Source organism: Cynocephalus volans, chromosome 1 (genome assembly GCF_027409185.1).
Source record: "Cynocephalus volans isolate mCynVol1 chromosome 1, mCynVol1.pri, whole genome shotgun sequence".
In the NCBI taxonomy this organism is placed as follows: domain Eukaryota; kingdom Metazoa; phylum Chordata; class Mammalia; order Dermoptera; family Cynocephalidae; genus Cynocephalus; species Cynocephalus volans.
In genome coordinates, this window is record NC_084460.1 from 255,861,155 (window position 1) to 255,873,920 (window position 12,766).

General features: G+C 36.4%; 1 pseudogene; it reads right to left on the reverse strand.

Annotated features, from left to right (window-relative positions):
- Positions 1–1,388: 1,388 nt before the first annotated feature.
- On the reverse strand, positions 1,389–2,127 carry LOC134390812 (small ribosomal subunit protein uS5-like; annotated as a pseudogene).
- Positions 2,128–12,766: the final 10,639 nt, after the last annotated feature.

The following is a 12,766-nucleotide window of genomic DNA, read 5'->3' on the forward strand; positions in this document are numbered from 1 at the left end:
ATTGACTAAGACCAGCTATCATGACCCAACATTTGAGGGATGGGGTTCTGTTTAGTGTTAGCTTGGACCAGGCACAGAATGTGAGTATCTGGGTAGGAAATTGAACCCTTGCAAAGGTATTCCAAGGCCATGGTTTTGCAGTAGAGGTTGGATGGGCTGAAAGTGAGATCAAATGGCAAATGAAGGAAAACTGGAACTTCTACACAAACTTGCGTAGGTCCAGCTCTGTTCAACACACCCACAAACACACATCCATCCACATTCAAATTCCTTGGTTCTTACACACAGATTGAGAACATATTGGGTGTTGGGTTTTTCTTAAATAAGTCAATAGGTTCATAAAAAGCTAAACACGCATATTGTTAACAGTCCCCAGAAGTTTCTTTTGAACTAGTTCAAGCCACAGCTGCATAAATATTTCTTACATTGGCTGCCTGCCCCACTCTACTTCTTTGAAGGAAAGACCACATTTTTCCCCCCAGTTTAGCTCACTGCTTGTATCTCATGTGAATTGACTGAAGAACATTATTTCTAAAACTAGGACTGTTACAAGTATAACTATGACTTCTAGCAGCTAAAAAGACACTACTAAACTATTTTACCCCTCTGTCTAGCTTATTCCCACTCATCCTTTAATACTTAGAATATTCAGTCTCAGGAAATAAGGTCCTTTATGAATAAAACCATAAACCTTTATTAAAATAACACAAGAAAAGACTTGAATAAATGGAAAGATATACTATTGAATGGAATGGAAAATTTTAAATTATAAATAAGTCAATTTTTCCTAATAGAATCTATTCTTTATAATGCCAATCAAAATCTCAATGAGATTGTTAGGAATTGACAAAATGACTCCAATGTTCATCTAGGAAGATAATAATTCTAGAAGAATGAGGAAAATTCTGAGAAAGAATAAGAGAACCTGTCCACACCTGTTGTAAAGCTAGAATTGGTCCTGACCCATGAATTTCTAGATTCCAGTTAGTGCATCAGAGTAAAGTCTGTAAATAGTCACACATATACATTGAATTTGGAATCCAATAATAGCTACTTGTTAGTAAGCTCTTATTATGTGCCATGTATTATTCTAAGCCCTTGACATACAGTAACGTATGAGTCCTGAAAACAACTCCAAGATATAAGTACTATTATTATCCTCATTTTATATATGAGAAAACAGGTTCATCCAGTTAGTAGGCAATGGAGCCAGAATTAGGACCTAGACAGCCTAACTCCAAGACCTGTTCCCTCAGTGACTATGTAGTATTTTAAATCAGCCAGGAAAAAGATCATTTAACATAGATGACTAACAGAAACCCTGCCTCACTTTTTTTTTTAAAAACAGGCTTAATTAATTAACTTTATTTTTCCTTGTATAAAAATCCCTATGTTGTAGCCACAGCTGGAGCTGGGTCCTCTGCACAGAGAGTCTGGTGTGGGTCTTTATAAGATGATCTGTGAATTTCTGATAGGGAGACTTGGTGAGCACAGTCTCCTTCCAGAGGTCGGGGGTCAGATAGCTGTAGGTCCTGAAGATGGTATCAAAGTTTGCCTTGGTGAAAATGCCCAGGGTGGCAGTGCAGCCCCTGGCTGAGGTACAGCAGTCATCAATACCAGCCATCATTAGCAGGTTCTCGGGCACAGGGGCCAAGATGATGCCAGTGCCTGTGGGGGCAGGGATCAGGTGCACCCGCACAGAGCTGCAGCAGCCTGTCCCCTTGTGAGGGACAGTGTGGGGGCTTGCCAATCTTGATCCCTCAGTAGCCTCTCCACACAGAGACAATGGAGATCTGGTCCAGGATGACAGCCCCTCAGATGGTGGTGGCTACGTCCTTGGAGTACTTAGCTCCCAGACCGACATGGCCATTGTAGTTCCCAATGGCCATAGATGCCTTGAAGCTGGTCCACTGGTCAACACAGGTCTGCTTTTGCACCAGTGTAATCCTCAAAACCTCACCCATGAGGGATGCTCCCAGGAAAAATCAATGATGTCAGACTCCTTGATAGACAGGGAGATGAGGTAGATCTCCTCCAGGAATTTGATCTTCATGTCCTTTATCAGGTGGCCCACCTTGATGACAGGATCTGCTCTTTGTCCTGAGCCCTGCCTCCGCAAGCTCCGTGACCCCCACAACCCCAGCCCCAGATGCCTCTGTGAAGCCACTGCAGAAGCCGCGAAGGCTTCCCATTCCAGGGCCCCCAGGGTCCCCAGGGTCCCCCCACTGCACCAGCATCATCTGCAATTTGGTGTTCTCTGGCAGAAGCAGGCTGCCTCACTTTTTATAGCACAGCTAATTCTAGATGGCTTAAATAATTAAATATAAATAAAGCCATAAAAGTACCAGAGGAAAATATGAACTCAAAAAAATCTCCATGTGGAAACATCTCTTTACAGCCCACATATAGTAAAATCAAAACAGAAAAGGTTAATAGACCTGACTCATAAGCATTTTAAAATCACAATTAAGGTCAAATAAGCAAAGAGGTGAAATAATAATCACAGTGCATATGACAGGCAGACATTAACATCCTCAGCATACAAAAATTTTTTATAAATCAACTAGAAGATGATAAACATGCCAATGAAAAATATGTACAAGTAATACATGAAAATAATAAAAACAGGCCAAAAACTGTGAAAAGATGTTTAAACTTACTATTGATTAAAGAAATAAAATAAACACAATTCTTTGTCAGATTGGCAGAGATATATTGACAAAAATCTGATGCTGACAAAAGTGCAGCAAAATATGGGGATTTGAAATGGGACAACTTTTCTGGAGAGCACTTGGACTAATTTCAAATGCTTGTAACTTGTGGTCCAGCAATTCTTCCAGGGACTTATCTGTGGAGATCCAAGTACCCAAAGCTATAGACACAATGATATTAATTACAGCATACTTAAAACAACAAAATACTTGAAAACAACTTAACTGTTCTTTGATCAGGAACTAATTAAATAAGGCTCAAAATAGAATACTATGTTATCATAAAAAATGTGATATAATTTTAAATTCATTGATCTAGAATGATGTCCAGGTTATGTTGTTGAATGAAAAATAATCAAGATGCTGAATAGCATGTGGAGTATGGCCACATTTATGTAAAATTATGTGTATACAAACAAACACATTATTTCATGCATGTCTGGAAGGGCATTCACCAAAATGTACACTGTAATTATCTGTGTGAAGAGATTTAGGGTGAGTTTTACTCTCTTGTTTATATTTGCATGTACGAGGGATCTCCAAAAAGTTTATGGAAAGATTCGTATTATCTTTCAATTCCATTTTTCCAGAAACTTTTTGAAGTAACCTTATATCATCTGAAATTTTTTAATGAGCAAATAAGTACTGCTAAACAAAGAAACAGAACAGACACAACTGAATTATTGTCTTTTCCAGGAAGCCTTCCCTAACTCCAGGTTGGTCTAAGTGTTGCTGTCTGGCCTCCCATAGCACCCTGTGCACATTTCAACCACAGCAAATCTACATTACAATATAAAGATATTTATTAGTATGTTTTGCCATTCCCCCACTAAATATCAGTGAATATCCTTGATATCCTATTTATTTTGTTTTTCCTGTGCCAAGCTCAGAAACTGACACATAGCAGGCACCCAGTGACTCAAACTATTTGGAAACTCAAACTAACCTCCTCTAAAATGACAGGAGACAGTAGGTGTGAGTTTTATGAAATTAAGATTTTTTTTTCAATTGTCTTAATGAGATGAATAAATTGTGGAGAAATGCAAAGCAATGACCTCTTTCGTGGATCTCTACCTTCAAGCAAGATAGTGGGTGTCAATAAATTAACAACCATCAGAATCTTTCTTTGGGAATACTGCTGTTTAAGTCTGGTCTTGACAATGACACTGACTTTTTGCTAGGAACACATCTACTTTTCTGGAACTCTCACTTCCTGCATCTGCAAACTAGAAATAATTCACCCAGCAACATATGTCTACCTCCAATGACTGTGGTGATGAGTAGCCAAAAGAGAATTTGCTCAGGCCTCTACTTTAAGTATGCTTTATTTCAGCTCCAGATTTTCCAGGGAACTCTGTATTTTGACATTGAAAACCAATGTTTTGACACTGAGCTATACTCAGAATATTTCACAATAAGTTGCTCTTATCAGTTTACCACGTGATGTTTTCCTTTAGCCAGATCACAAATTGTATTCTGGGGTTAGTGCTTTCGAACTATAGCAACAGACATGAATTGTGGGGAGAAATGGTCTCTAATTAGTAACTATTATTGGATATTAACATGAAATGTAAAATAGGAAGGAGTACATGAAAAGGGGAATAGAAAACATATCAGGTACCCCAAGGGTGAAAAAGAGCCCTCTCAGTGAAATTGTTTAGATGTGAAAGACCTAAATTCCATATCCAAACTCTTAATGTATTCATAAACATATTTTAGGGGATGGTATTGGTATTCTGGTGCTGATGATTCTGTTGCTGCTCTGAAAAATTCAAATAGGACAGAATGGTTTTAAATGAAAAGTTACAGCTTTACCCCTCCTTACACCAACTAGAGATAATCACTTGGCATTATTTCTATTCTTAGGTCTCCAGGTAGTTACCTCATCATTAGCTTGTTTCCCTGTGTTTAGGTGGGTGTGATTTTCACATGCTTCTCCAGCCAGTGAAAGCAACCAACTTTTAATGATCATGTGAAAGCTGTGACTATTATTTTATAAATATTGACACTGACAGGTCAGTTCGTGTCTTTCTGAGTGTTTGTTTAGTTAATCTTTTGGAAGTTATGCTTAGAATTTCTACAACGTGATACATTAAACACGTGTCACCATTTTGAACTTAACATATTGCAGAAAACATGTTTAAAAGACCTGTCTGCATTGCTAAGCATTTATTTGCTTAAAATTCAAAGGTCTAAAAGTTTTAAGAAATGTAAAACATTGAAGAAGATGAATGAAACACTACCAGAAAAGGGACAGAGAAAAAAAGTAAAGGATGATTAGAACTGATGAGTAAAAAGAAGTACCAGATGCACATAACCTACAAACTATAGTCAGCACATTTGCATGGATGGAAATAGTATAACATAATTTATAACACATTACAACATGTTTATATTATACTTCAATTGACTTAGATATAGTTCTAAGACCACACAGTCTTTTCATTCCTCCATATACAGATATGCTTTAAAAGGAAGGCAATTTGTAAAATATTTAGTCAATTCAGTAACCATTAACACATCACAATAGTAGACTTTCAAAAAAGTCTGCTGTACCTTCCTAAACCTATGTATCCAAATGAACAGTATTAAGTTGTTCTCTCAATAATTCAATCATTGGGCTCATTATTGTATTTGAGAAGAATGAGCTTGTTAATAAAGGCATAGATAGAAGTCTTACGTAAGTATTAGGATCTGCTAGAGTGGCTGATGTCAAGCCAGCTACATCTAATTCTCAGTACTTCTAATATATCTCTATTTCTTAATGTAGCAGCATAAGACAGTATCTCTCAATGGCCCACTGTGACAGGTAAGTAATTCATCTCACATTACTTTCTTTTTTCTCCCTAACCTTTCTCCTGGTTCTGTTGGATACTCTATGCTTTTCAGTTCTTTTATTAGTTACCTTTCATAATTTCAAATAATATGCTTTATTCTTTTTATCTTTAATTTTAGACAGTATCTCAATTCCCTCTGTACAAAATGAGGTAATCAGAACTCCACACTATCCTTCACCTCTTCCAGGTTTTGTTAACTATACCATGACTTTTAAATTATTGGTGTTTATAACATTTACATTATACCCAAAGTCTTGTTTTTTAATAAAGACTTCTTCCTTTACAAAGTCTTTTTTAATGAATTCTTATTTTGTTAAGTCTTGTTCTCGTTTTATCCATCTTTTGAGCATGTTTAGAAGTTAATTCTAAAAATTAGAAACAAGGGGAGGGGGAGGTAGGAGGAAAAGGAAGAATTGGTAAAGGGACATGAAAATCAACTACATTGTACATTGATAAATTAAAATTTTTTAAAAAACAAAAAAAATAAAATAAAAATTAGAAACAAACAGCATATAGAACATTATTACTATATTTGTTGCAAAATCAAGTATTGTAATTGGACCTCAGTAGAAAGAAATGTAATCCTGTGTAAGAAAAACTTTGCCACTTAAAGGAAATGATTTAAGAATCAAAGTAAACTTGATTCTCTTTTCTTTTCCTCCACAATTCCTCAGTATCATGCCACAGTTTACTTTGCTTCATATATGGAACATGACTTTCATATACAAGTTTTTGTTTTTTTCCTGAAGTTTCTAGTTGCCTTTTTCTCCCGCTTTAGACAAGAAACATGAATGCTTCATCATCTTATTGAGATAATCCAGAGCCTCCTCCTCCTACATCCTCCACCCCCAATTCATCACCTTGGTTTTCCTGCTACCTCCTAATTGATGGAAAGGTATTTGACATCCTTGATTAACCTTTAGGGTCACTTTTTTCTCTCTCATAGTTTATCTTTTTCTTTTCTCTCTACTTTTAAGTCCAGCCTCTTACTGAATCAGGGGGAGGGGGGCGAACATATTTTAATTTCCAGTATTTCCTCTTGTTCTCTTTTTGTACAAAACCTTGTACTTTATACATACCATTTCTTTGTCAGTCTCTGAGGGTATTAACTAGAAGTTTTTAAATTTTTTGTCCTAAATTACCTGTTTTCTTTGGTCCTTCACTTTCTTTATGCATCTTAGTCCTACTATCTGATGCTGCTAGTTTTCTTCAGATCTGACCATCATTGATCGGTTCATACTTACGAGAGAAGGACTAGGTTAATGAATTAAAGTAGCTCATGTGGATCTCCTCTGCTGTTAAGTAGGTTGTTTTTTCTTAACAGATATCACTCTGACTAGGAGGATTACTGTGTAAGGGGGCAAGGTATGTCAACGGGTAGGCTTCTTTAAGATGCATGGGCAGAAAGCAAGAAGGTAATCAGGATTGCACTCCCAATTCAGAACAAGAAGCTTTGTACTGGGGAGCCACAACCTTACTACGAGTATTAGCCCCTCCAGACTAATTATTCACTTTCTTTAGCCATTCATTTGCAAATGTCACCAGGTCAGTTGCACGGTAAGCATGCTCTGCATGTGTGAACAGGAACCCGTTGTGTACACAATCCTTCTGCCCACTTGCCTCACTGTTTCTCTATACCTGTCAATCGAAGCTACTCCAGAAGGGTGGCTCATGCCTGTGCTACAGACTTTTGGGCTAGGGCTTATGTGTAAGTATGCTCTCATCTGCTTTCTTTATACCAGATACATGTCTTTGATCTGCTAATGATTCCACTCTAGCTTGCTCTCAAAAAAACAAACTGAGGGGTTTTTTTCGTACTCTTTTCCTGTCATTTCAGTGAAGTTGGAGGAGGAAGAGTAGATAAACATGTGTACTATGCAATTGACTACCCCTGACTAAAACTTGTGCTGCTAATTCTCTTCCCAGTACCCTTCCTTCCTGCCTTTCTGCCTCTCTTCTTTCTCTCTTCCTCCCTCTGTCCCTCTCCCACTTCTTTTCTTTTATAGTCCAGTGCCTTGAAGTCTAGAAAATATTATAAGTAAAAACAATGATGAGAACTATCTCCCTTTTCTTTTCATAAAGGTTATTCATAATGATCACAACAGAAATCTCAGCGATTTGTTTTCCAAAGAACTGAAACTAAACTTAATTCAGTGTATTTTTCTTCTACACAGGTCTATTGGTAGACTTCTGCTGTCAAAATATGTCGTATTTGAATAAAAAAATGAGTAGGTAAAATGAATTGGTGTATGTCACTAAATAATTCAACCAACATGACACTATTTGCATAATAATTCAAGTCACAATAGATTATGTTGAAACAAAGAATATCCTCAATTCTATTTTGTATGAATTTAAGAAACACTATTTATTGAGGACTATATATCCGGTACTGGGCTAAGAGTGCTAATCCCCTGTGAGACAGATGTTAATATTCCTACTGTGCAAATGGAGAACAGAAATTCATGGAAGTTAAACAATTTGTCCAAGAACACAAAAGCTAGTGGCAAGGACAAAATTTGAACATCAGTCTCTGCCACTCATAACCATTTCTCTATACCTCCTCATATAGGTATTATAAGGAAAACCCTAAAGGATATTAAATGCTGCACAAGGACCTTTAAACCAAGACATTTAAAACAGGTGTGGAAACACTTTAGCTCCCTAGAAACACAATTAGAAATCCTCATGTTCAATCAGCCAATTCATAGTTATATTCATTTCAAATATGTACAACTGTATGTATAAATGTATGTTAAAATATGCTTGCCATAAACAAATAGATCCCTTGAGGATATTAAGGATTTTCTGGTGCTTATTAGACAAAGCTCATGGTAAGGTTGTGTGGTGTGGAAGAAAGAAGACAGCCTTTGGAGAGAGAAATGGGTTTAGATTGTTCTGCCACTTACTAGCTGTGTAAGTACGTGAGATTTATTGTAAGACTGTTTCCTCATCTATGAAGCATATATAAAAATACCTTCTTTACTGAGGAATGGTGAGGATTAAATGAATAAAATGCTGACAAATAATAGCTGTTAAAATGTAGTCCCTTTTAATTGTAGTGTCTTTTACTTAAATACCTTAGATTTAATAGGTAAGAAGATGTGTATCTATTTAGTCAATACACAGTACTAAATAAAAAATTAACTCTATCATTGGACAACGGTTTTTTCTTGAAAAAAAAATACACACACACACACATTAAGCTCAAATATTCCCTTAGGTATGATTTAATATGTGACTATGTCCTGCTTATTAGGGATCATTTATTGTAAGGTGTTTAAAAATTAGTTCTTCAAAACATGGATTTCTCTTGAAGTGTTTCAGTTACTGTAAAATGTATATGTTCTCTTACATCTTCAATCTATTTAATTAGATTAACTTTTGCATTGTCATCACTACAATTGCATGTCCAAGTTAAGGAAAACCATTATCTAAGACAATTTTGAATATAATTACTTCAGGAACTTTGTACGCACTTTTCTCCCAGTAAAATGCAACAAGGAAAATGTTCAAACAGAAAAATATGTACTAACTCACACAGAGGCCAGGGTGAAGAATGTGGAAAAAAGCACTTGTACTTTGATCTCACATTTGTCCATTCTTTAGATAATATACTTGCTCCCTTTGGCCTTGGAAAATGTAAACCAGTCCCCACATAAACAAGTCATTTAACTTTTAAAATGTGACTCAATGTAGCCAGTTCAGACTTGTGACAAAGGTGTATGTGTTGTCACAAGATTCTTCTAACATTTCAACTCTATTTTTGAATTGCTATCTTGTAAAACAAAAATGTTCTGATAGCAGAGACTATTCTGAAAGGTGGATCAAAAAGGCAGCTCATGAAGTTAAAAAGAGTTTGAGGTAAGTATCATTTAGGAGGGAAAGGTAAAACTCAGTGGTCTTTTGTCGTGACTGAAAGGAATCTTAAACTAAATTTATTTCTTAATTAAAATAAATGTTAGGCCAGATAATTTGTATACCTACTTGCCTCTATTTTACGTCTTTTTAAATTACTAGTTTATGTAAACAGTCTTACTTCAAACATGACTTTTACTTTAACCTCCCTTAGAATTTTGGGAAAAATATTTATACTCAATTGAAAGATATAGAGATATAATCTTGGTGAACAAACCAATTGATAACATAAAAAGGAATTTTTTAAAACTTCATGAAAAAGAAATTACCTGTAAGAATAGACCCTAAATTCTTCACAGTGGGTACATCTAAGGATTCAGGGAATGGGATGGTAAGAGCGGAATTTGACTCCATAAAATTCTGTTTTGTTTTTCTTTCTTTTCTTTTTAAAACAGGAGGGCACTATTGTTATAATACAGGCAAACTTTAATAATTTTTTTCTTTTTAATCATCATTATCCTATAACCCAGCACTGCAAACAACACAAGGAATAAAGGAATCAGTACAGCAGGTAATAAATGGATAGATTATTTGAACTTAAGTGATCTTCAATAAACGATTCCTAATAGCTTAATATTGTTCACCACAAATGTTTGCCCAGTTCTTTCTTGCTTTTACTTTGTAATTTTTATACCTATACCTCCTCTCTTCCTACATTTACTAGCTTTATTCAAATACCATTTTTCTTGCTCACAAACCATCCTCTTAGAGAAAAGCTCAGAAAATGGCAGCCCACAGATGGCTCATAGGTAGCCCACAGCTGTATTGTTTGGCTAGCAAAATATCTTCAGCATTTTCAAGTTAGTTCCCAGAATCCAAGAATTTGGAGGTTTCACACAAAATTCCCAGATTCTCTTAAAAGATCAAAAGACCTAACAACACAGGGACCACATTCCTGCGTGGCAACCGAGATTGCATACAGCTGACCCTTTAGCCTCGGTGCACACACACTCTCCAGCTCACCAGAGTCCCGACCACCCCCTATTACCTCCCCAAAAGGACTTCCAGTGCCCTGTGCCATTTAGCATGCCTCGTGCACTGTTTTTGTCTTAAACAGAAAAGTAATTTCTTCTTTGTACTCGTTCTTATAAAGATGACTTCCCTGTGTTCAATATGCAAACAAAGGGTGTCTATGCTGAAAGAACTAATTTAATAACTACTGTAAGAAGCCTGCATTCAAAAGCATAGAGAAAAGTAGTGAATATTTTAAGTGGGAACAAAATGTGATACTTTTGTAAGATGCAATTACGTATTAAATGAAAGAATGTTTTCCTATTTCTAATCCACTTCACTCATTTGTATTACCTAGTTGAACCTGTAGGTATTTGAGTTTGTCCCCATTTAGAAGCACACCCAGACACAGTCACACGTCATCTACCCCTGTCCTACTTCTATGCCCTGGGGCAGTAAACAAGCAAAGCTGCCCTGCCCAGCAGTGACTCTCCTCCACCCCCCCCCACTCCACACACCCCCCACCCCCATCCTCTTCCCGCTCTGACCAGAAGTCTATAAAGATAAGGGCGGCAGCTGTAAAAATTCCTATTAACTTTCCAACTCTGTGCTCTTTCCTCCTACACAGGGCTCTCTCTCTCCCGGACCACAGACTGACAAAATGCCCATATTAAGAACTGAGACCTTCCCTTGCTAATACGGTTCTATTCATTTTACAAGGTCATAGGCCTTCAGTTACAGCTGCAAACACTCAGGGCAGATCTCCAACCCCAGCTCAAGCCCTGTGGGAGGGAGCCGATGATCTGTTCAAGACAGCAGCCAAACCTACCAGAGGCATCTAGACTGCACAAACATCATGAGCAGATCAGCAGCTACGGGGTGATGCCAAAAGTTCTCAAACTCCCAATTTCAGGGGAAAGGAAAAAGAGTCTCTGATCAACTATGTCTGAGTCAAATCTGCATCCCTAGGATTAATCACAGTTTGGGGCATAGATCAAGTCTTCAATAAATGTTTGCTGAATACAAAACATGGCTCCACTCTCTGGAGTATCAGTAGGCATCTATCCTAGACTCCCCTCATTACTTAAGTCTAACTTCTAGTGATAATAGTACCTCGTCTTGTTCACAAAGTGCTTCCACATGGCTTCTCATCTGATTCAATCAGGAAAGTTTGGAGATGGGTAAGGTTGTTATTACAGTATCTCCAACTTATATAAGGGAACTAAGAACAGAGATTAGTGTCACTTATTCAGTGTCAAAGAAAAAGTGCTGGCCTCATGTTTACTACACATTTATCCAGACCACCATAAAATGGAAATATGAATAGGGAGATAACATTAAAATGTATGTTATGAAACTGTAGCCCCTTATAGAGAAAAACACATCATCCAAAATAGATGTTTTGTAACAAAAGCAATATTAACTAACTGGGGAACACAATTCAAGAAAAAGAAATGAAGATTTTAAAAATATTTTTATATAGAAATATTTTACAAAGATTTTACAACATAGCAAATCATTATCATACTGTAGAAAGATGAAAAAGATTAAACCTCAAGGATAAAGAAAGTGCTCATAGCAACATATTGCAGTCTCCAAGAAAGTGCATGAACGGTTAAGGCAAAGGACCATGTTGGTACTGGCATGTTGCAAACTGACTTGTAAAACAGTTTTTAAAAATATATACAAACTTTTTTTCCCCTCTATCCTTCTCAAAGACATTCGAAAGGGGTACTTTTATGAGTATTCTTGCTCTAGAACAATGCAGAGATAACTCCTGGGTATAAAACAAAAGTGTTCTACCCGAGTGGGTGAAAAGTAAATCAAATGATTTCTACAACAAAACCTTTCCAAGTTTAGGTTTTCTTTCTACACATAACTTGCCAGGCTAAAGGCTTACTCCCTCATATTCTAAGATAGAGATCATTAATGATAGTGGCGTGAGTATAATTAGCATCTCATCCTTCTGTGTGGCTTTTAGCTTCTAGTTTCTATGGCCAAACTACTGACATATTTGAAATCTTTATGTATTCACTGTGTTATAAATCTACTTTGCAGCTTTGCATCTACCTGAAGCTTACATGATAGTCATTTTATGAATTGCTACACATGCTTAATACAATATTTTGCCCTACCCTGATAATAAAAATGCAAAGGTGCTCTCTGAAGTTGAACCATGAACCTTATTAATTTTTTCCACATTTATGTAAATCCCTTCAATTGGATCTATAAGGATAATAATGGTTATCAAACTTTAATCTTCATATCTGGAGAAGAATTTATTTTTATAATAAATCTGAGAATAAGATACAAATAAAGTAGATTAACCAGACTCAAATAAGAGTGAGT